The sequence below is a fragment of the Herpailurus yagouaroundi genome, unplaced genomic scaffold (assembly GCF_014898765.1).
Source record: "Herpailurus yagouaroundi ecotype Mexico unplaced genomic scaffold, PumYag 139, whole genome shotgun sequence".
NCBI classification, from domain to species: Eukaryota; Metazoa; Chordata; class Mammalia; order Carnivora; family Felidae; genus Herpailurus; species Herpailurus yagouaroundi.
This window is the reverse complement of record NW_024412394.1, coordinates 61,690,179-61,714,327: the sequence shown is the minus strand read 5'-3', so window position 1 is coordinate 61,714,327 and position 24,149 is coordinate 61,690,179. Positions and strand designations below refer to the sequence as shown.

Below are 24,149 nucleotides of genomic sequence, written 5' to 3'. Positions count from 1 at the left end.
GGTCTGGGCATGAGAGGAACTCTAAAGTTTAGGATTCACTGGCAATAAATCTGCCATTAGCTGTATTTACCCCTCACCCAAATCCTCTTTATATCAGCCCAGGAAAGTGGACAGCTTTCATCCAGCTGACCAGCCATTGACTTTTACCAAGCCATTGGTAATATCTTCGGCCTCTGCTCTACCCTTCAAATTCCTTCAATACAGTTCACCTCTGTTCCCTAATTTAAATACTGTTTTAACTTCACTTTTGTGGCTTTACACTTTCAAGGTATTTTTATTTCGACCTCAGTGACTAATCTTTGTCAGACACTTTGGATGATTTCTTCTCTATCTGAACTACAAATATAAGGGTCTTGGGGATTTATCCAGTACCATTCTTCCTTCTCCATCTTTATTTTCTCCCTTACTGATCCAGGCCCTTCACATGGTGTAAATAAAATTTATATGTGGATGATTATTGAACTTTCATCTTCAGTCTCTAAATTCCAGGTTGATACATCTGTGTTCTTACCTGGTATCCCTAAGATTCATCTCAAACTTACTTTGTCTCTGGGTGACTTCTTGATAGCCTCACTCAAACATTTTTTTTTCATTAGATTTGCTCTCTCATTAAATGGTTTGTTCACCTGTGAAATGAACAAACTAAATATCTAAGAGTAATCTGTCTTCTTCCTATAATCAATTCATCAATAATTTCTGTTTTGCCCTTTCCAAAATATTTTCCGATACCACCCACTTTTCTCCACCTTCACTGTCATCCTCCCTTCTCCCAAATTCATCTTTCTTCCTTCAGGACTATTGTAACAGTGTTCTAATTGAGAACACTGTTTCTTTCTTCTTCTTTTTTTAATGTTCATTTATTTATTTTTGAAAGAGAGAGAGAGAGAGAGAAAGAGAGAGAAAGAACTGGGTAAGGGCAGAGAGAGAGGGAGAACCCCAAGCAGGCTCTGTGTTTTTGTGCAGAGCCTAGAGCAGGGCTTGATCTCACGAACTGTGAGATCATGATCTGAGTCAAAATCAAGAGCCGAATGGATGTTTAATGGACTCAGCTACCCAGGTGCCCCTAATTGAGACCCCTGTTTCATTCTTGACTGTCCTTTCCAATCCAAAATATTCTCTAAATTGAATATATCTTCTTAAGATACTCTATCAAGTGAACAAAAAAACTGCATAAAACTCTTGCTTGGAAAAACACAAAGATGTCAGATATCTCAGGAAAGACAGTGCAGTGTATCCATTAGGTGAGAAACTCTAAATGGCAAAGCTGGCTGAAGACCAAGGGAAAGTGGAATGGTTAGTGAAAGCTGCAGCATTAATCTCTACTATCGCTTTATGAATGGTTACAGAAACTAGGGCTATGATATCTACCTGTATGTCTAGATTGCTGGGTCACATTTAATTATATGTTTTAACTAGCTTTTTAAAATTTTTCTTGTTTCTTTAAATTCTAAAGAGTTCACTAATATTGGTAAAGTAACAATTTATTTGATAGGTTATCATAGAACGACATGTAATTTTGATAAAATATGAAGAGACAGTAAAATAAAAATCTTAAAGCCAGATACAATAACACACTTTGCTTTATGTTATTTTCCTTTGGTCAGAGGGAATCATCTTTTTTTTGAATAATATATAATTACTGTATTGGTCTGTTAGGAGGAAACAGTATCCACACTCTGTTCCAGGAGTGCTTTAAAAAAGGGACTGTTTGTCAAAGAAATGACAAAATGTAGGGAACTCACAAGTAATAGTACTGTTAAGTATTTTGGGGCTACAACACCACCAGAGATAAAGGAAAGGGGGGAAAAGGCAGCAATGACTGGAATACAGAAGGAAACAATTGAGTTAAATTAGAGTTTCAAATGCAGAGTCAACTTTCAAATGAGAGATGGATCCAGCCTGGGGCCACCCCACAGGGAGGAGCAAGGAGAAGAAACATCTACTACCTCAGGCTCCTTCCCTTTGGCCTCCTGCCAGGACTCCCTGTTCAATAAACCTGAAATCAGACCAGGGAGCTGTTGTGGTCCCTGTAGGTCAGTCACTTGGACCAGAAGGCAGGATGCAGAGAACTGGAGAGCAGAATGGAAGGTTTCTGGAATGTGACATCATGTGAGCCTGGGGCATTTTGTGCTGTCAGAAAGTTAAATATTAAAGAACGTGTTGGGCGTGGGGGAGGACTATATGGGCCAGTGAACAGTTGGGATCAAATGCTTGTATTGTGTGTGGACACCAGAGTCACTTTAACATCATTCATATTTAGGAGGAAATTCTCCATACTGAATTCTGCCTGGCCAAGGGGAAAGCCACAAACTTGATTTCTCATCCTCACATACCACTGAGGCACAGTCATGTGAAATAAGCATTGCTAGACAGATCACCCCATGTTCAACGTGGACTGTAGCAAAAACTGAAAAAGGCAGTTCCTTGTGGAAGCAATTTCCTGTCAAACTCTTTTGGCAAAGACATCTGGCTTTTAGGGTTAGCAGAGTTAATAGAGTGTCTGATGTCAGCTGCTGGGTTTGTGCCCATGGTCACAGGAGTGGGGTCTTCCCAGAGAAGAATTTACCATTTTTCATTGCTTCCGGCTGCATGGCCTCCTATGCTGACTTTTTCCCGCTGCTAGAGATTCTGGATCTCTTCTCTGATTAAACTACTTACTGTGTTACCATACTTATTATTTGCAGTTAAAATTCAGACTGATATATCGTGATATCCTTTAAACAGCTGCACATGAACAATACTAATTTAAAAACAAATTTCTGTTGATGGTCAATCAGGTAATTAAATGGTGCTACTACCATCTTTACCTATGAATTAAATTATTATGGAGTATTTATGAATTATGTATCTTTCAAGTAGAACAGATATAGTGGGGCAATAGATAATCAAGTTATAGAAAAATAACAAAAGGAAAATAACTAATACAATAATATTTGCATGTATTTATGCATACGTATCAAAATAACTTTTTAATTAAAAGGTTAATAATATTTGTTATTGATTGGGAGAGTTCAATTTTTCTCTCCCTTGTTCTTTTTTATTTTATAATAAGTATCTATCATATTAAACCTGAGAATAGGACTGTCACAGTTGACCTTATATGCCAGTTTGATTGGGCCACAAGATGTCCGATACTTGGTCAAATATTATTCTTTGGTACATCTGTGAGGGTGTTTCTGGATGAGATTAGCATTTGAGTCTGTAGGCTGAGACGCAGATTGCTCTTTCTAATGTGGGTGAGCTTTATTGAAGTAACTGAAGATTGAATTGAAAATAAATAAAAAATAAAAAGGTCTAAGAGGGTGCTCCTATTATTGGAGCTGGAAGGTAACTCTTTTCTTGTCTTCAGGTTCCTACTGAAACATCAGCTTTTCTTGGATCTTGACCCTGTCCACCTTAGGACTAGAATTTCAACATTTTCTCTACTGGTTCTCAGGTATTCAAATCCAGAATGGAACTGTATCATAAGCTCTTTGACTGCAGCTTGTTGATGGTAGATCTTGGGTAGATCTTGGGACTTATCAGCCTCCATAAATGCTTAAGCCATTCCATTAAATAAATAAATAAATAAATAAATAAATAAATAAATAATGATAGATGAAAGACGATAGATAGATGGATAGATAGGTAGATGATAGACAGATATAATGACAACTTAATAAGCTGAAAATAAAAGCATTTTTATTTATTAGAACCTCTGTCATAGTTTTGATTTTCCCTAATGATACTTTAAAATTCAGTTGCTATTTTATTAAAGATGTAAAATTTTACATACTACTATACTTTAAAATCTACTATTTTTCTTTTCTAACCTCCCCACGATTAGTCTTCTTTCTGCTGTCATGAATTTTTGGACCTTTCACGGCCTTTCCAGAGCCCTTCCAGGCCATATTTCTATCATGTTATTTTATGTACACCACTGTTTTACATGTATTTCAATCCATTATGTGACAGATTTTATGCACTATAAAACTTGCTTTTATACATATTTTAATATAGGGGCTTTAAAAATTTTTTTTTAACATTTATTCATTTTTGAGACAGACAAAGACAGAGTGCAAGGAGGGGTGGGGCAGAGAGAGAGGGAGACACAGAATCTGAAGCAGCCTCCAGGCTCTGAGCTGTCAGCACAGAGCCAAACACGGGGCTTGAACTCACGAACTGTGAGATCATGACCTGAGCCTAAGTCAGACACCTAACTGACTGAGCTACCCAGGTAACCCAAAACTATGCTTTTTTTTTTTTAGTTTATTTTTTTAGTTGAAAGAGAGAGAGAGAAAGAGAGAGAGAGAGGGAAGACTAGAGGGAGAGAATCAGAAGGAGGCAACCCAGAGCCTGATGCAGGGCTTGAACTCATGAAACATGAGATCATGATCTGGTCTGAAATCGAGACAGGACTCTGATCTGAAATCAAGAGTCAGCGGCCAGACTGACTAAGCCACCCAGGTACCCCCACAAATATATCTATGATTTTAAATATAAGTCAAATTATTTCATTCTAGTTGCTACTTTTTATTTCTATAATATGAATATGTAAATTTTTCTGAAGCTAGTAATTTGGATTAGATTTCAGGTATACACAAAGGATAATTGCTTGATCAGAAGCTATACGATTTAGCTTCCATTTCAATTCTTACATAAGTGCTTATATTTACTTACATTTCTTCCATCTGCGCATGAGAGTTACTATTTCTACACAATTCTTATTAACTGATAGTTTCAAACCTTATTTTTAGCTAATATTTAAAGAAGTGAATTGTTAATTCTTTTTATTTAAAAATTTTATTTTACTTATTATAGAAATACTTAGCATTATTTTAATATTCTCATGAGTTATTTGAAATTGCACTTCTGAACATTGTTCATTCGTATTTATAGAAGATGCCTCTTGTATAGGTCACATCCCCTTGACTCCTCTCTGATTTCGGCACTGACAGGTGCAGTAGGAAGTTGTGTGCAAACTCACACGACCAGCAGCCAGTGTCCAACTGCAGTAATAGACTTTATGTCTTCTACCTCAGGCTTCCTAAAGGCCAGATGGAGTTTGCTCAAACTGTTTTCAAGCACTGTTCTGAAATGCTGGAGTTAATCATCAGGGCCACTCTTCCTACAGTAGAAGTTAAGAACCAGTGCTGGAACTAGGATCCTCCAGCTTCCTGTCTTTTTGATAGGAAAAAAAAAAAAAAAGGCAGACATTTTGTTTGCTTCTCAGCGGTTCCAGCAGTGTAGGCTTTGTCTATAGCATCAAACTTCATAACAGACTTCTACATTGGCTTCTCTTCCTATCATGTATCACTTTCCTTGTTCCCTCACTCCTGTTTAGTGAGATTATCTCCCAAATAGAGTGCCTGACAGCAAAGTTCTTGGACCTTTGCTTTCAGGGTAAACCAAACTAAGAAATTATCTTCATGTAATCTAGTATTCTTTTTACAGCTTTATTGAGGTATTATTGATACACAAAAAAACTGTACGTATATAATGCATACAATTTTATGATGTTGGATGTATGCATATAACTGTGATAGGTTCACCATAATTAAGTTAACAAACACCTCCAAAAGTGTCATTGTGTCTTTTACTTTTTGTTGTCTTTTTCTTTTTTAATGTTTATTTATTTTTGAAAGAGAGAGACACAGACAGAGTGTGAGTGGGGGAAAGGCAAAGAGAGAGGGAGACACAGAATCCAAAGCAGTTCCAGGCTCTGAGCTGTCACCACAGAGAGCCACGTGGGGCTCAAACTCACAAACCACAAGATTATGACCTGAACCGAAGTTGGACACTTAACCAACTGAGCCACCCAGGCGCCCAGTCTTTTTTTTTTAATTATTGTTATAAGTTTTGAAAATATATTATACTTACTAACACTTTGTCATATATGTGGCAAATATTTTTTAGTCAGTGGATAAAATTGTTACTAGGATAATTCTATTCTTACAAAGTTATGTATGTGTATGTTACAGTATATATGTATCAGATACACACATATATATGAATATAAATATAAAAGTACATGTATCATAGTCAAATGTGATCAGTTCTTAGCTTTATGTGTAGTATTTATGTCCTTTGGTCCCCAGCTTTATTGAGGTAGAATTGACATAAAATTACATATATTTAAATTATACAACATGATTTGATATCGTATACATGGCAAAATGGTTCCCACAATCACATTAATTAATATATCCATGACCTTGTGTTACATTTTTGTGTGTGTATGCAATGAAATGATCTACTATCTTCTCTAATTTCAAGGATACTGTACAGTATTATTAAATAGAGTCATCATGTTTTACATTAGATAAAAAGTTATTTAAGTCAGTGTATATATTTGATCAATATATTCCCATTTCCTCCACTCTGCCTCATTCTCTAGCAACCACTATTCTGCTATCAGTTATTCTTTCTTTCTTTCTTTCTTTCTTTCTTTCTTTCTTTCTTTTGTTTTTAGATTCCAGAAATAAGTGAGATCATACAAAATTTATCTTTCTCTATCTGGCTTATTTCACTTACAAAATGTCCTCCAGGTTTATCTGTATTGTCACAGATGGCAAGATTTTCTTCTTTTTTATGGCTGAGTAATTTTCTATTTTCTATATTGATATAGATATAAGTCCTGATTCTTGCCAATCACAGGAAATTATTTCCTTTCTTTCTTGATTCATTTAAATCACATTCTCTTGGGATTTATGTCTTAACTGATGTATTTCCCAAGATTTTGACTCTAGGCTACTATGTTTCAACCCTATTCTCAGGCACATTATGCTCCTTCGCAGCAATTGAACTTCTGACTATATCTGCTCTTACTACCACGGTGAGCAGCAGTACAGGAAGGTTCAACATTAAAGAACAAACAACCTAGAGGATCTAGGATCCAGAAATTTTCCCAGCCAACTGGAGACAAATTATGCCCGTAAATCTGGTCACAGATTTTTTTCACAAAAAAAACTGAGGGGAAAAATGTCACCTTGAGTAGCATAGAAAAATCAAGTAGGATACTCTGTCCAGAATACTGAAGTTATCTCCTATTTCATTCTGCCTGCTTTTATTGCACCCTTTAATCCTTCTTTCATAATGCTACCAGTACTCCCATATCATGTCATCTTTCTCAAGCCTTCATGCCAATATGCAGATAATCAACTATCTATTAAACCATACGTCTTGAAGACTTAGCCAAAGCTTACTGCCTAATCAATGTCTTCCTTGAGTACATTAAACAGTTTATACCATGCATTCTTTATCCTCTTTCGTAGCATTTATCAAATGGTCTATTGTCCATCATAAATTCCCTTGTTCTCACTTTTCTGTAAGACATTGAGTTCTGACACTCTAATAGCAGGGGCTGTTTATTAAATTCTATATCATATCTATTAAATATTTAATGAATAAATAAATATCATAGATAAACAAAATCTAAAATTTGGGAGGTGATAGTGTTGAAAAATGGGTACTGATAGGTAAAACTGAAGTAGAATCTGAAACTAAGACAGAAGTTTCTTGTTTATTTTTTTTATTTTTATTAGGTTTTTCATTTTAATTGCAGTATAGTTAACCTACACTGTTATATTAGTTTCAGGGGTACAACACAGTGATTCAAACAATTCTACACATAATTACTCAGTGCTCACCATGATAAGTTTACACTTAATCCCCTTCACCTGTTTAATTCATCCCTCCCCCCCCCACCTCCAGAAGTTGTATGATTTACATAAAAATATCTCTGGCAATTCTGAATTATTTAAATAATCTACATGTACTAAATAGTAAAGTCTCCAAATGATAATTTTACATTTTAATTAGAGTGAATTATAATAAAATGCAACAAAAATGTATGTAGGTTTTATCTTTAAATCTATGTAGTAATGGGGGCACCTGGGTGGCTCAGTCGGTTAAGCAGCCGACTTCAGCTCAGGTCATGATCTCGCAGTCCGTGAGTTTGAGCCGCGCGTCGGGCTCTGTGCTGACAGCTCAGAGCCTGGAGCCTGTTTCAGATTCTGTGTCTCCCTCTCTCTCTGACCCTCCCCTGTTCATGCTCTGTCTCTCTCTGTCTCAAAAATAAATAAATGTTTAAAAAACATCTATGTAGTAATGTTTATTATATAAATATTAGAGAAGTCAGTGACTCATTAAAAAGGAACAACACCAGAATCATAGGGGTCCCAGAAGAAGAAGAGAGAAAAATAGGGGTGTAAGGGTTATGTAAGCAAATCATAGTGGAAAACTTTCCTAACCTGGAGAAAGACACAGACATCAAAATTTAGGAAGCACAGAGGACTCCCTTTAGATTAAAAAAAAACTGACCATCAACAAGGCATATCATAGTCAAATTCACAAAATACTCAGGCAAGGAGAGTTTCATGAAAGCAATAAGGGGAAAAAAGCCCTTAGGTTTGCAGCAGACCTATCCACAGAAATTTGGCGGGCCAGAAAGGAGTGGCAGGATATACTCAATGTGCTGAATCAGAAAAATATGCAGCCAAGAATTCTTTATCCAGCAAGGCCGTTATTCAAAATAGAAGGAGAGATAAAAAGTTTCCCTAACAAAAATTAAAGGAGTTTGTGAGCACTAAACCAGCCTTGCAAGAAATTTTAAGAGCAATTTCCTGAAGGGAGAAAAGATGAAAAAAAAAAAAACAACAAATAAATAAAGATCAAAAGCAACAAAGACTAGAAAAGACCAGAAAATACCACCAGACACTCCAATTCTACAAGCAACATAATGTCAATAAATTCATATCTTTCAGTATTCACTCTAAATGTCAATGGACTCAATGCTCCCATCAAAAGACAAAGGGTAACAATGGATAAGAAAATAAGATCCATCTATATGCTGTTTACAAGAGACCCACTTTAGACTGAAAGAATCCTTCATATTGAAAGTAAGGAGATGGAGAACCATCTCTCATTCTAATGGTCAACAGAAGAAAGCTGGAGTAGCCATACTTATATCAGACAATCTAGACTTTAAAATAAAGACTACTGGATCCTGAGAAACTTAACAGGAACCCATGGGGGAGGGGAAGGAAAAAAAAAGAGAGGTTAGAGTGGGAGAGAGCCAAAGCATAAGAGACTGTTGAGAACTGAGAACAAACTAAGGGTTGATTGGGGGTGGGAGGGAGGAGAGGGTGGGTGATGGGTATTGAGGAGGGCACCTTTTGGGATGAGCACTGGGTGTTGTATGGAAACCAATTTGACAATAAATTTCATATATAAATAAAAAAATAAATAAACATTAAAAAAATTAAAAAAATAAAAAATAAAAAAAAATAAAGACTATATCAAAAGATGCAGAAGGGCATTATATCATAATCAAGGGGTCTATCCACCAAGAAGACCTAACAGTTGTGAACATTTATGCACCAAGTGTGAAAGCACCCAAATATATAAATCGATTAATCACACATAAAGAAACTCATTGATAGTAATACCATAATAGTAGGAGACTTCAACACCCCAATCACAGCAATGGACAGATCATCTAATCAAAAAATCAACAAAGAAACAACGGCTTTGGATGACACACTGGACCAGATGGACTTAACAGTCATATTCAGAACATTTCATCCTGAAGCAGCAGTATATACATTCTTCTCCAGTGCACATGGAATGTTCTCCAGAATAGACCACATACCGGGACACAAATCAGCCCTCAACAAGCACAAAAAGATCGAGATCATACCATGCATATTTTCAGACCATAACACCATGAAACTCACATTCAACCATAAGAAAAAGTTGGGAAAGGTAACAAATATTGGAGACTGAAGAACATCTTACTAAAGAATGAATGGGCTACCAATAATTTGAGAGGAAATTAAAAAGTTCATGAAAGCCAATGAAATGATAACACCACAACCCAAAACCTCTGGGATGCAGCAAAGGCAGTCATAAGAGGAAAGTATATAGCAATCCAGGCCTTCCTAAAGAAGGAAGAAAGATCTCAGATACACAACCTAACCTTATGCCTTAGCAAACTGGAAAAAGGACAGCAAATAAAACCCAAAGCCAGCAGAAGACAGGAAATAAGTTTAGAGCAGAAATTAATGCTGCTGAAACAGACAAACAAACAAAAACAGTAGAACAGATCAATGAAACCAGAACCTGGTTCTTTGAAAGAATTAACAAAATTGATAAACCACTAACCAGTTTGATCAAAAAGAAAAAAGGTAAGGGCCTAAATACATAAAATCGAGAATGAAAGAGGAGAGATCACAACCAACACAACAGAAATAAAAACAATAATAAGAGATTATTATGAGCAGTTATATGCCAATAAAATGGGTAATCTGTAAGAAATGGATAAATTCCTAGAAACATATACACTACCAAAACTGAAACAGGAAGAAATAGAGAATTTGAATACACCCATAACCAGTAAGAAAATTGAATTAGTAATCAAAAATATGCCAAAAAACAACCATCCAGGGCCAGATGGCTTTCCAGAGGAATTCTACCAAACATTGAAGGAAGAATTAACACCTATTTTCTTGAAGCTGTTCCAAAAATTAGAAATGGAAAGAAAACTTCCAAACTCTTTCTATGAATCCAGCATTACCTTGATTCCCAAAGCAGACAGTTACCCCACTAAAAAGGAGAACTATACCCCAACTTCCCTGCTGAACATGGATGCAAAAATCCTCAACAAGATATTAGCCAACCCGACCCAACAATACATTAAAAAAATTGTTTGCCACTACCAAGTGGGATTTATACCTGGGATGCAGGGCTGGTTCAATATAATCAATGTGGTTCACCACATCAATAAAAGAAAGGACAAGAACCATATGATCCTCCCAATAGATGCAGAGAAAGCATTTGACAAAATACAGCATCCTTTCTTGATAAAATCCCTCAAGAAAGTAGGGATAGAAGGAGCATACCTTGAGATCATAAAAGCCATATACGAAAGACCCAACACTAATATCATCCTCAATGCGGAAAAACTGAGCTTTCCCCCTAAGGTCAGGAACAAGACAGGGATGACCATTCTCACCACTGTTATTCAACATAGTATTGGAAGTCTTAGCCTCTGGCATCAGACAACACAAAGAAATAAAAGGCATCCAAATTGGCCAAGTGGAGGTCAAACTTTCACTCTTCTCAGATGACATGATACTCTATATGGAAAACCCAAAAGATTACACCAAATAACTACTAGAACTGATTCATGAATTCAGCAAAGTTGCAGGATATAAAATCAACATACAGAAATCTGTTGTATTCCTATACACCAACAATGAAGCAGCAAAGAGAGAAATCAAGGAATTGATCCCATTTACAGTTGCACCAAAACCATAAAATACCTAGCAATAAATCTAACCAAAGAGGTGAAAAATCTATACACTGAAAACTATAGAAAGCTTATGAAAGAAATTGAAGACACAAAAAAAAAATGGAAAAAATATTCCATGCTCCTGGATAGGAAGAACAAATATTGTTAATATTCTTGGCGCCTGGGTGACTCAGTAAGTTGAATGTCCGACTTCGGTTTGGGTCATGATCTCACAGTTCGTGAGTTCGAGCCCCACGTCAGGCTCTGTGCTGACAGCTTAGAGCCTGGAGCCTGCTTCAGATTCTGTGTCTCCCTCTCTCTCTGCTCCTTCCATGCTCACACGCTGTCTCTCAAAAGTAAATAAAGATTTAAAAAGTTAAAAATAAAATAAAATAAAATAAAATAAAATGTCGATACCACCCAAAGCAGTCTACATATTCAATGCAATCCCTATCAAAATAACACCAGCATTCTTCACAGAGCTAGAAAAAATAATCCTAAAATATGTATGGAACCAGAAAAGACACCAAATAGCCAAAGCAATCTTGAAAAAGAAAACCAAAGCAGGAGGCATCACAATCCCAGACTTCAATCTATATTACAAAGCTGTAATCATCAAGACAGTATGGTACTGGCACAAAAACAGACAACTCAAATCAATGTAACAGAATAGAGAACCCAGAAATGGACCCACAAACATATGGCCAAGGAATCTTTGACAAAGCAGGAGAGAATATTCAATGGAATAAAGACAGTCTCTTCAGCAAATGGTGCTGGGAAAAACTGGACAGCGACATGCAGAAGAATGACCCTGGACCACTTTCTTACACCATACACAAAAATAAACTCAAAATGGATGAAAGGCTTCAATGTAAGACAGGAAGCCATCAAAATCCTTGAGGAGAAAGCACACAAAAACCTCTCTGATCTTGCCCGCAGTGACTTCTTCCTCAACACGTCTCCAAAGACAAGGGAAACAAAAGCAAAAATGAACTACTGGGACCTCATCAAAATAAAAAGCTTGTGCACAGCAAAGGAAACTATCAGCAAACTAAAAGGCAACTGACAGAATGGGAGAAGATATTTGGAAACAACATATCAGATAAAGGGTTAGTATCCAAAATGTATAAAGAACTTATCAAACTCAACACCCAAAAAACAAATAATCCAGTGAAGAAATGGGCAAAAGATATGAAAATATACTTCTCCAAAGAAGACATCCAGATGGCCAACTGACACATGAAAAAATGTTCAACATCACTCATCATCAGGGAAATACAAATCAAAACCACAATGAGTTACCACTCTGTTTTAATGCTTTAATTATGCAGGAAAACAAGCGTGAAAAATGCTCAAGAAATGAAACATTTTTACTGGTCCACAAAAGACCTTAGCCTCAATTCTGTCTTCCCTCCCCTCTTACTAAATCTTAATGTAGTCTTGGCAAATTTGTGATCCCAGTCTTACTGTTTATGCATCCTTACCACAATTAACACAATCTTACTTTTCCCACACCTGCAATAAATTGAACACTGAAAAACTCTCAGAACAAGACTTTGACTTTCTCCAATATATCCCATTAATACTTTAGGCAATTGGTTTCCTATAGAACACTCATCTTGACCTTTTCCATATTACAGCATTTATTTTTAATTTTTTAATTTTAATTTTTTTAATTTTTTAAATGTTTATTGTCTAATATTTAATGTTTATTTATTCTTGAGGCAGAGCATGAGTGGGAGAGGGGTAGAGAGAGAGAGGGAGACACAGAATCTGAATCAGGCTCCAGGCTCTGAGCTGTCAGCACAAAGCCTGATGCAAGGCACGACAAGGAGCTGTGAGATTATGACCTGAGCTGAAGTTAGACGCTTAACCGACTGAGCCACCAAGGTGTCCTCTGTATTATAGCATTTTAAATAAAGCTTGAATTAATAGTTTTGGTTGACTTTTCTCCTGCTACACAAGAGAAGCCTTTATAGGACCCTAATAGCCCTTTTCTTTTAACTTTAATTTTTTTTTCAATTTTTTACACCACAGACCCACCATAAGAGCAGAAAACATTTTCTCCTCTTACTACCTACCATAATCTCAATCTTAAGAGTGTCCAATCAAGATGTGTGAACTCCACCAAGCTAAAAGAGATAAATAATGGTTAAAGACATCCAATGAATTTTGAAATGTAGACCAGTGAAACAAAATTGTTGGATGAAAAAGATAAATACATATACATATCATTTATGAAGATTTATATGCAGGAAAAAATATGTCCTGAAAGTCAAGAACATATGTTCAAACCAAAGACAAATAAAAATCAATAATTTAACCAAAAAAGAAATATATACACTGTTGTAACTGGAATTAATTATATGAAATAGAAAATTTTAAAATGATCTCAAAAAGCAGAGGAAAAAAGGGGGAATTATGAGAAAAGGGATACAAACACAGCAAATAAACCCAAGGGCTCTCATTTGTGAAAACTAAATTTTCAAAAAGAAAAAAAAGGCAGATAAAAAGTGAGGAAGAAAATTAGGAAATACTGGGAAGAAATATTCCTGAGTAGAGGGCAGACCTATGATTGAGGAATTAAGGAGATTATATAGTCATAAGCTGTATTTTTAAGAATGAATATTTATTTAGGCACAGTCTGGTTAAAACTCTTATTCCTAAGGAAAAAAAAATCTTATAAGCCTTATAGAAGAAGAAAACTTTTTGTACAATAGGGAAAAAAATATATGATTGCATTTCTCATCTTGAATCTGAAAATTAGGTGAAAATAGAGGAGAATCTATACACTACTGAGAAAGAAATGACTGCAACCCTAGAATTCCATATCTAGCCTAGATATTCCTCTATCAGGGTGGATGGAATATAATGAGATCATCACAAAGACAGAGAATATCTGATCTAAGCGACTCCTCTGACAAAAATATTTGAGAAAAAGACTCTCATCAACACATCACAGGAAATGCATTAAGGTAGAAGATGATGAAGACAAATGAGTAAAATTTCACTTAGTCCCAAACGGAGAACAGACACTTCTTACTTCCCCACAACACAGCACACACTGGGTTAAAAGTATTTTCATGATTTGAAGGAATAAATGGAAAAGACAATGCAGTAAGTAATGCAGAATTACTATTTCTTCAGGGGCTCTTTAAAGACCAGCCCATTACCTCAATCATGACTTGACTCCATTTAACTAAGGAAATTTTAGTCCCCTAATTTGAAATTACCCAAAACTTTTCCATGAGATAGAGTTAGCTCAAACTGCCCCTGACACTAAATCTACCATTTTGTCCCTTATTTTTTTGCCTTAGTCCTGAGCACTTACTTTTGTAAATGGTTGAGTAGTGACACTTATTTTTTTTTCAGAAGGAGAACTCACCATCTCTCATGAAGATCTAGCCATAATACCTCAGCCAAATAATCACACAACAATGTAATATTTATGTTTACTCCAAAATTTGAGTTATTGGGGCTTAAATACCACATTAAGTCTAGTTTTGGATTCAACAAATTCAGTCAATTTTCTTTTCAGTTTCTTCTCATCATATGTTGAGTTCTTGTCATCTAAAATCCCTTTTTGTGCTTGATCACTTGTGTTCTTGAATGGAATAAGTGGTCGGTATCAATTATCCCATTGTTTGAGAAAATCCTTAGGGAAGCCCAACTTCTGCGAGTGGTGCTAAAATACATGACTTGCAATAATAGATGCCCTGAACCGAAAACATACTGTAGAACGTAGGACCCTATATATTTTGTGAGACAATGCTTCTGTAGACAAACATTAAAATAAGTCAGGAAATAAGGGATGGTCAGCCTGTCATGTTTTGATTCAGGAAGAAACACAGAGTAAAGACTTAGAGGGGCCTTTCCTCCCTGAGCTATGGGTGGCCAGAAGCTGGGAAAAATAATACTGTTAGAATTAGTTAAATTCCTCATATAATTAGGTGATTCAGTTTTCCACAAAGAAAATACATTTAAATTCAGTCTGCTTCTTGCCTTAAGAGTTCATTTTTAAAATTTCTTTTTGATGCATAGTAACATTAATCTCCTATAGAGACAAAATGCTTGTAGCATAATTTGAATACTAAACTATTAGTATCAGTAGGAACATGTCTTTCTGTCTTCCATAGTCTTTTTTCCTTGGGCATCACAAATATAAACCATCTGGTATGCCAGATGCTTGCTTTTCTCTTTATACATGCAGAAAGTGTAGGTGGAAGGCCTCCAAAATCCCAGACACTATTATCCATTTTGCTTATCATCATCATCATCATTATCAACTTCCCAGCATTTTAATAAATGATACTGTTTATCTTGTTTGAAGTCTGTAAGATTTGTAGAGATTATTTACTTTTTTTCCACCTACAAGATGTCAGTGAAATTTTAGTTGGCCAGAAGTCTGGAATATTGTTTATAATCGTTGTGTTGTTTATAAGCTCCAACTTTATAGAGTGTGCTCCATTTTAAACTAAGTGTTGACTTAAATTTTACTGTAGTATTTATCAACCTGTCTCTGAACCAGGGTTTACTTTTATAAACCAAAAACAATTTGAACTCAATTATATATACTGTCAAATACTTGCCAAGTTATATCCAAAGTAGACTGGGTTTTTCCTAATGCAGTTCATTATATCCAAATCTTTTGATCAAAAAAACAAGAGGTTTGTATGTGTGTGTGTGTTTGCCTGCATGCACACATGTCCTTTCATGTGTACTAATGTGTGTGTGTACATGCAAGAGAAGAACATTTCCACAGTGGTGGGCATATCATAATTAAAAAAAACCCTAGCAAAGCAATAATAGAAGGAGACACTAGGAACTTATAATACTTAGTGTGTCAGTATAACGCTGGTATTAAGAATTAAAATAACCCCAGGATAGACAATGCATTTGCAGTAGAATAATTTAGCAAAAAAAAAAAAGAACTATTTAGCAAAATATTTAGAGAGAGGCATTCTAGTAATACAGTACCTATTTTCATGTAAATGGCTAATTTAAGAAATCCCCTTTTTAATCATAAAGCCACATAAATATAGAACAGCACAGTAGTGAGTACTCACAGATTTTCAGATGGAGTTAATATTTTAGGGAAGTAGGTTCACATCTAATATAAGAATTATGATTATCAACTCCTTTGTCATAGAGTATTATTAAGGCTAAATGAAATATTATATGTAAAACGACTGCCCTCCCCAGAAAACAGGTCAACAAGTACTTGTTGAGTTTGAAATAAATCTCTTGAAGTTGTTCTTTCAAAGATTTGTGAAATACTTAAGCTTACAAATCAAAAAATTAAAATTGCTATTTCATTAGAAATATGATTGCTGAAGTTTGTAACAAGACATAACATCTGTGCTTTAAGGACTAACCTCTGAAGGGTTATAGGTGTAAATAGAGAAGAATCAAAACATTATTAATAAGATTAAGGATGATCAAAATAAAATGGATCCAGAAAGAAACAGTAGAAATACAAGAACTAAGAAAAAGAGAATTTTAATCTGAATGAGGGAAATCTCTGGCTTCACTTGTCTGTAATGACTGCATAAGGGGTTGCTTCTAGGTGGTGGAGAAAGAGTAGCAGAGAGTATCATGCCTTGCATTCTGAAGTTACTACACATAAACACATAAAGTTATGCAAATGTGTTTGTGCGTTCTAAAATCACAGTGTTAGGAAAAATCAATTAATGTACCTTCCTTCCAAGTAGATTGCTATCCCTGCATGCAGAGTGTGGAGTTGCCAGAGTTTGTCTGGCAAAAGGTACTACCAGCACATTAGCTGGAAGAAAGGCTTCTTAACCCAGTCACACATGCTACTTAAAAACACATACCTACTGGGGAGGAGCCAAGATGGTGGAACAGTATGAAAGTTTTTTTGCATCTTGTGTCCATGAAATACAGCCAGATCAACACTTAACCATCTTGCACACCTAGAAAACTGATTTGAGGATTAACACAACAATCTGCACAATCTGAACCACAGAACTCAGCAGGTGCTTGATACGGAGAGGTGAACTGGGGGAGAGAGAAGCTGTGGAGGGCAGGGAGCTGGTTTTGCTTGTGGAGAGAGGATGGAGATGAAGGGGAGTACATGAAATGCACCCCTTCCCCCGCAAAAGCAGCTGTAGAGAAAGTAGAAATAGCACATGCCATCCTTACACGCTAAGAAGATACCGCTCATCACCATCACTCTTGTGGGATTGTACAAGTCAACCAAAGAAAGTCAGTGGAACTTGATGACTTGGACCACTTCAACCTGCACTTGGAATGTATTGTGAGCAACATTACCAAAGTAGTAGTTAAACTTAAATATCTGGATCAAGAGGAGGTGAGCCTGTTCACTTAAAATCTTAATGGGGCAAGGCAACCAGAGTCTCCACGTAGTTGATGGGGAAGAAGCCTGAATGGCCATGAAGCATTCCCCTATACCAGTGCTCATCAATTTGGCTAGTGAGTTTGATGATAGCATACTCTTTAAAACCCATTTCCCCTTCATTTTCAGGTTCAAAGTTGTACACAAATCAGCTGCAGGGCTGATCCACTGTGGCACTTATGAGTGTGTATGAGGGAGAAGCTTCCATTGGGCTGACTGTTGTCTCCAGCTGGAAGCTCCTGGCTCATTTGTAGTTTAGGCTGATATTCTCTTGTAGGCTAAGATGAAGCTTGTGTTATTTTTTTCTTCCAGTCTGAGGGTGACTTCCAGCAGGATCCGGACTGTCTGGTTATGGTACTCCAGATGGGTTTGCACAAGTGCAGAAAGCTGGCTCACCTGTTGAACATGTTTACCTCATCAACATCTTGAGACTAATCAAATTTCTCCAGACTCTTGTGGAGCTCTTGATTTGGAATCTTGCCTTGTCATTTCTTCTTACACTCAAAAGCCAAGCTTTGACCCTCCAACCTCTGTACATGATGCTTAATTTTCCTTAGATCACTGTCATGAAGGTTCCGAAGGAGGTCAAGTTCCACCTGACTTCCATGCACAAAAAGTCTTAAACCTCCAAAAGTTCTTGAATGACCTCCCGCCTCATCAATCACTAGGCCAATGTTGCAATAATCTCTAAGCCCTCTTCCAGAGTTGATCATGGCCTCTGCCAGCAGCACTTCTGCCTGGGAATATCCTGGCTTTCCCCTAGATGCAGAATTTTGACATGGTGTTGATCACAATAAGTTTATCTCTGGAAGCTGGGATGGCTTGAAGGTATTCAATCATTTCCATCATTATTTCCATCACAGCCCTGATCCACTTTCCTCTCTATCTCTTTGAAATCATCATCTAGCTTGGTTCCTTCTGCCCCTCCACATTTCTCACTTTTTCAGTGGCTCTGTGAATTGCTTCTTGCACCCAGCCACTGCCTACCAACAAGTTACCAGAGGACACATGGGCATAGGTGTGGGGGCAGGTGCTGGAAAGATTCTATGGAGCTGGACAGGAGGGCTGCACAGGGCCCTTCCACAGCTCATGCCCCCACCATAGTTGTGGGTGTGGGGCACAGAGTGACATGGGACTTTGAATAATTTTAAATTTTAAACAAGCTAATATTTTTGTATTTATTTAATGAAATAAACTTATACAGAAATTACCCAAGTTTATGTATGCACAGAAGTTCAATATTTGTTGAGGTTCTACCACAGTATAGGAACTGAGTAGCTGTAAATTAATTTACACATAAGATCTCATTTAATCTTCAGAATAATATATGATTGGTTGTAAGAAATGGGATTTACAGATGTGCTAATTGGGGCTCCAAAAATTAAGTAACTTCTCCATGTCACAGGTAGAAAGTTAAGAAACTAAGAGACAAACCCAGGACTGTGTGGTTGTAAATCTTGTTTTATTTTATTTGTTTGTCTATACAAATCAATAACTTTCCTTTAAAAATTGCTGGAGGAGATATCTCATATCAAATACTCATATTTGATTACTGTGTAGAAAGTCACAAATGTCCATAACTCTGGCAGCAATAAGAAAGTACAAGATACATGGAAAATAATGCATTTGTTTAAAGTCATTGAAGGGGCGCCTGAGTCACTCAGTAAAGTGTCTGACTTATTCTGCGGTTACAATCTCACAGTTCATGAGTTCGAGCCCCACATTGGGCTCTACACTGTCAGCACAGAGTCAGCTTCAGATCCTCTGTCTCCCTCTCTCCTGTCCTTACCCTGCTCCCTCTCAATCTCTAAAAAATAAATAAAGATTAAAAAATAATAAAGTTATGAAGAGTAGTAGATGCTTTAGTTGGCTGCCATTTTTTTTAAAGAAAAAGGTAAGCAATTCAGCCAGAAAATCAGATTTATTAGGGAATAGCAGAAGAATTGCAATTCAGGACAAGCAAACTATGATGAATCATAAGGAAGTCCAGAGAACAAAGGAGAGCATCCTTTTATAGAGGAAAAGAGGAAGTTGGGGAGGAGGAGGGTTGTTTCAAAGAAAATTTCATTGGAGGAAAATGAGAGTGAGAAATTGTGGTGGTCTCTCATTGGCTGCAGGCCAGGATAGCTGGCTATTGCAGGGTATCTACAGCTTGCTGTTGCCCTAAGAGTAAATCTTCCTTCTTCCTGCTGGACTATACAAGCTACATAGAGTAGTATATGCTTGACAGCCTGACTGCAATTTTGAGTTAGGTTTCCTTAACACATTTTCATATGGTTAGTAAATTAAGTTCCAGAGATGGATGAGCCATTTGTTAGGTGATCAAAGCTTGCAGTCACTTTTAAGTTTGGGAATAATTGCCTGGTCTGGGTAAAAGGGGAAGGAGGAGGGGGTTTGACACAGGCAGGCATATGTTATTGAGATGAGAAAATAATTGAAGTGTTAATGCTAGCATAGTTTGTATGATGAATTAAAATCTGGAATAAACCCAAATGCAAAAATAAGTTTATCAAGAAAAATGAAAAAAAAAAAAATGTAGGCCTAAATCCAGTTATGTCAACTTTTACATAAAATAGAGAATTAAAAGACAAAATTGTCGGGGCGCCTGGGTGGTGCAGTTGGTTAAGCATCCGACTTCAGCCAGGTCACAATCTCACGGTCCGTGAGTTCGAGCCCCGCGTCGGGCTCTGGGCTGATGGCTCAGAGCCTGGAGCCTGTTTCCGATTCTGTGTCTCCCTCTCTCTCTGCCCCTCCCCCGTTCATTCTCTGTCTCTCTGTCCCAAAAATAAATAAACATTAAAAAAAAAAATTAAAAAAAAAAGACAAAATTGTCATATTGAATAAAAAAAGCAAGATCCACATTAAGTACAGACACATATTAAATATAGAGACCTAGAAACATTGACAGTCAAAGGAGGAAACAAATATACTGTACCAAGAAATGAAATATAAAACTTGAGGTGCCTATGTCAGTATCAGACAAAATAGGCTTTCAATAATGAAATATTACCGTAGATAGAAAGAGAAATTTCATAATAATAAAAAGTCAATTTGTTGGGTACATAATAATCACAATATGTGTGTATGTGGTTAATAATAGAGTTTCATAATAAATACAAATATTTGTATAAATAAAGTAGAATGAGAATAGAAAAATACACAGTCATAGTTTGAGATTCTAACATGTTTCTCTCATTGTTTGATTGAAAAAAGTGTACAGGGGCACCTGGGTGGCTCAGTCGGCTAAGCATCCAACTCTTGGTTTCAGTTCAGGTCATTATCTCATGGTTAGTGAGCACATGTGGGGGCTCTGCACTGACAGCATGGATCCTGCTTGGGATTCTCTCTCTCTCTCTCTCTCTCTCTCTGCTCCTCCCCTGCTCACTCTCTCTTTCTAGTTCACATGGACTTTTCCTAAAGATGTACTACCTGCTGGCCAATAAAGCAATTCATGATAATTTTCAACAACAGAATTAAAATAAAATTAATTCTTAGTAAAATATCCAGAAAAGCCACAAATGTTATAGCTAAACAACACATTTATAACTAATCCATTGTTCAAAAAAGAACCCATTCATTGTTCAAAGAATTGCAGGAATAATTGCAAACTCTTTCTACTAAATGATAAAGATAATATATAAACATATAAATGTATAAAGCAAGTACATGAAAACAAATTTACACTAACATTGGAAATCAAGAAATGAAGGCAGACAAATGGTAGATATTTTTAAGAGGTTGATTCTATAAACAAGTCATGAAAAATTATACAACTCTAGCAAGTTAATATAAAAAAGAGAAAAGAAACAAAAATTGCTTATAAGAAGAATGAAATAGTAATATAGATCCTTCAGATTTTAAGTATAGGCAAAGAAAAATTTATAAATAACCTAAAATCAATAAATTTGACAACTTAAACTATATTGACACAGTCACTGAAAGAAATTTATAAATATTAACACACACTCCCAAATCAGAATAGCCTTATGTTGAAAAAAAAAATGAATGTGATTTAAAAGCAGCTACAAGAAAATGGTCTCTCAAGGAAAACTCCAGGGATAGTTTTAATTATAAATTCTAACACGCATCAAAAAAAAAAAAAAGAAAAAGTTTACACACTATTCTTAGAAAGTATAAGCAGAGAGCAAAGTTTTCTACTTGTTTACTTGTCTATTTGTTTACTTGTCTACTTGTTTACTTGTTTCTACTTGTTCTACTTGTTTATTGAAGCCAAAGCAACTATGATAACACAATTCAATAAAGATTTTATAAGAAAAAAATTACATAGCAAAATCCCCCATAATATAATGCAGAAATCTTTTACTAAAACATTATCGAATCACATTCATCAAGAAATTGGGGCTCCTGTGTTGCTCAGTCAGTTAAGCATCCAACTTCAGCTCAGGTCATGATCTCACAGCCTGTGAGTTCAAGCCCCACATTGGGCTTTGTGCTAACAGCTCAAAGCCTTGAGCCTGCTTTGGATTCTATGTCTCCCTCTCTCTCTCTGTCCCTCCCTCACTCCTGATCTCTCTCTCTCTCTCTTTCTCTCTCTCTCTTTCAAAAATGCATAAAACATTTAAAACATTAAAAAAATAAATAAAGAAAAATAATAATACACCAAGACTAACTGGGGGTTCATCCTGTGAATACAGATAAAATCCTGAACAAATTTTAGCAAAAAATTTTTGACAATATATAAAAAGGATAATATAGTATAATCAAGCAGAGTTTATCCTGTGAGTATAAAATTGTTTTAACATAAACCAAACATTGATTTATGTTAATATTAACATAAAAATATTTGAAATTAAAACTATGGAAGTTAATATCTATGCCAAAGAGAAAAAACAAAATCTCAATAGATGTGGGAAAAAGCATTTGACAACTTTTTAATACCCATGCTTTGATAAAAACTAACAGCAAGCTAGAAATGTAAAAAAAAAATTCCTAAATCCAATAAAGGGCACACACAAACACCTACATTTAACACCAAACATAAATCATGAAGTATTAGACCCTCTCCCTCTAAGGTCAAAAGCCAAATAAGGCTGTCCACTCTTCCCACTTCTATTCAGCATTGTACCTGCAGGTCCTGTTCATGCCATAAGGCATGAAGAAGGAACAAAAGACATAGATTGAGAAGAAAGAAAGAAAACAGGTTTTATTCACAAAAGGGAAGATGGCTCATATAGAAAATCCTAAAGAATATACAATTAGACTACTAAAACTAATAAGTGAATTTATCAAGGTCACAGAGAAAAGATCAGTAAACAAAACTACATGCATTTCAATATATTAACAGCAGTTGTATTTATGCATACCAAAAGCAATTTATTTACATTAGTGACAAAAAGAAAATGGACATTAATTTAACAAAATATGTGAAATATCTCTGCATTGGAAATTATAAAACATTGCTGAGATACACAATGTCCATGGATTAGTCGATGGAGTATCGTTAAAAACTCAATTCTCTGTAAATTGATGTACAGGTTTAATTTTAGCAATTCCAAACTAAATCTCTGAGGGCATGTTTAACGGAAATATTTGGGTGCTTTTAAAGTATATGTGAAAATGTGAAAAATCAAGAGTCATGAAAGAGTCTTGAAATAGAAAAACCATGGTTAGAAGACCAACTCAATACATAATAAGAGGCAACAATTAACAAAACAGTATGGTATTTAAATATAAAAATATTTAAATGGAACAATGGAACAAAATAGAGTGTATAAAATTAGACCCACACTTTTATAATTAATTGATTTCCCATATATGCATCAAATTATTCAACAGAGGAAGAAAAGTTTTTCAATGATGGCTGTTAGAACTAGATAACTATGTTTAAATAAATGAATCTCAACCCCTATTTCACATGATAATAAAATTAATTTTAAAATACATCAAACATAACAACTAAAAATAAAAGTATCCTAGAAGAAACATATGGGGATTATCTTCTCAACCATATGCATAGGGAACATTTCTCAAGACACAGAAAGAAATAATAATTAAAGTAAATACAATGATAAATAAAATTTTAAAATAGTAAAAACATCATCAAAACAACATGAAGTACATTAAAAATGTTTTTGTTTTCTACTATGAAAATCATTTGAAGTAGTTCTAATAATTTGTGCAATTGGTTAATATAAAGAGCTATAAGCATTGATTCTTCTCTGTAAAAGAGCTTCAGAATACTAACAAGAAAATATTTATATTAACTCTTAAGTTCAAATGGTTACATCTATTCTAAAAAACTATGTATATTCCATTAGAAACCTAGCAGAATCTAGACAAAAATTATTAATAAGATTATTGATAGTGTCAATGATTTTATCTCTATTTCCTAAAATCTTCAATCATATTTGAGTATATAATTGTTAGAATACTCATCTTGATGTTGATCTATACATACAGATCCTCTGTAGTTTATAAGTGTTTAACTTTCATATTTGGTACTCAGAGTAGAATGTGGTTTTACTTCTCCTGTGAGTTTCC

General features: G+C 35.5%; 1 pseudogene; it reads right to left on the bottom strand.

Moving 5' to 3' along the window:
* Window positions 1-17,625: 17,625 nt before the first annotated feature.
* LOC121030075 (endophilin-A1-like) overlaps window positions 17,626-24,149 on the bottom strand; it is a 30,102-nt pseudogene continuing 23,578 nt past the window's right edge.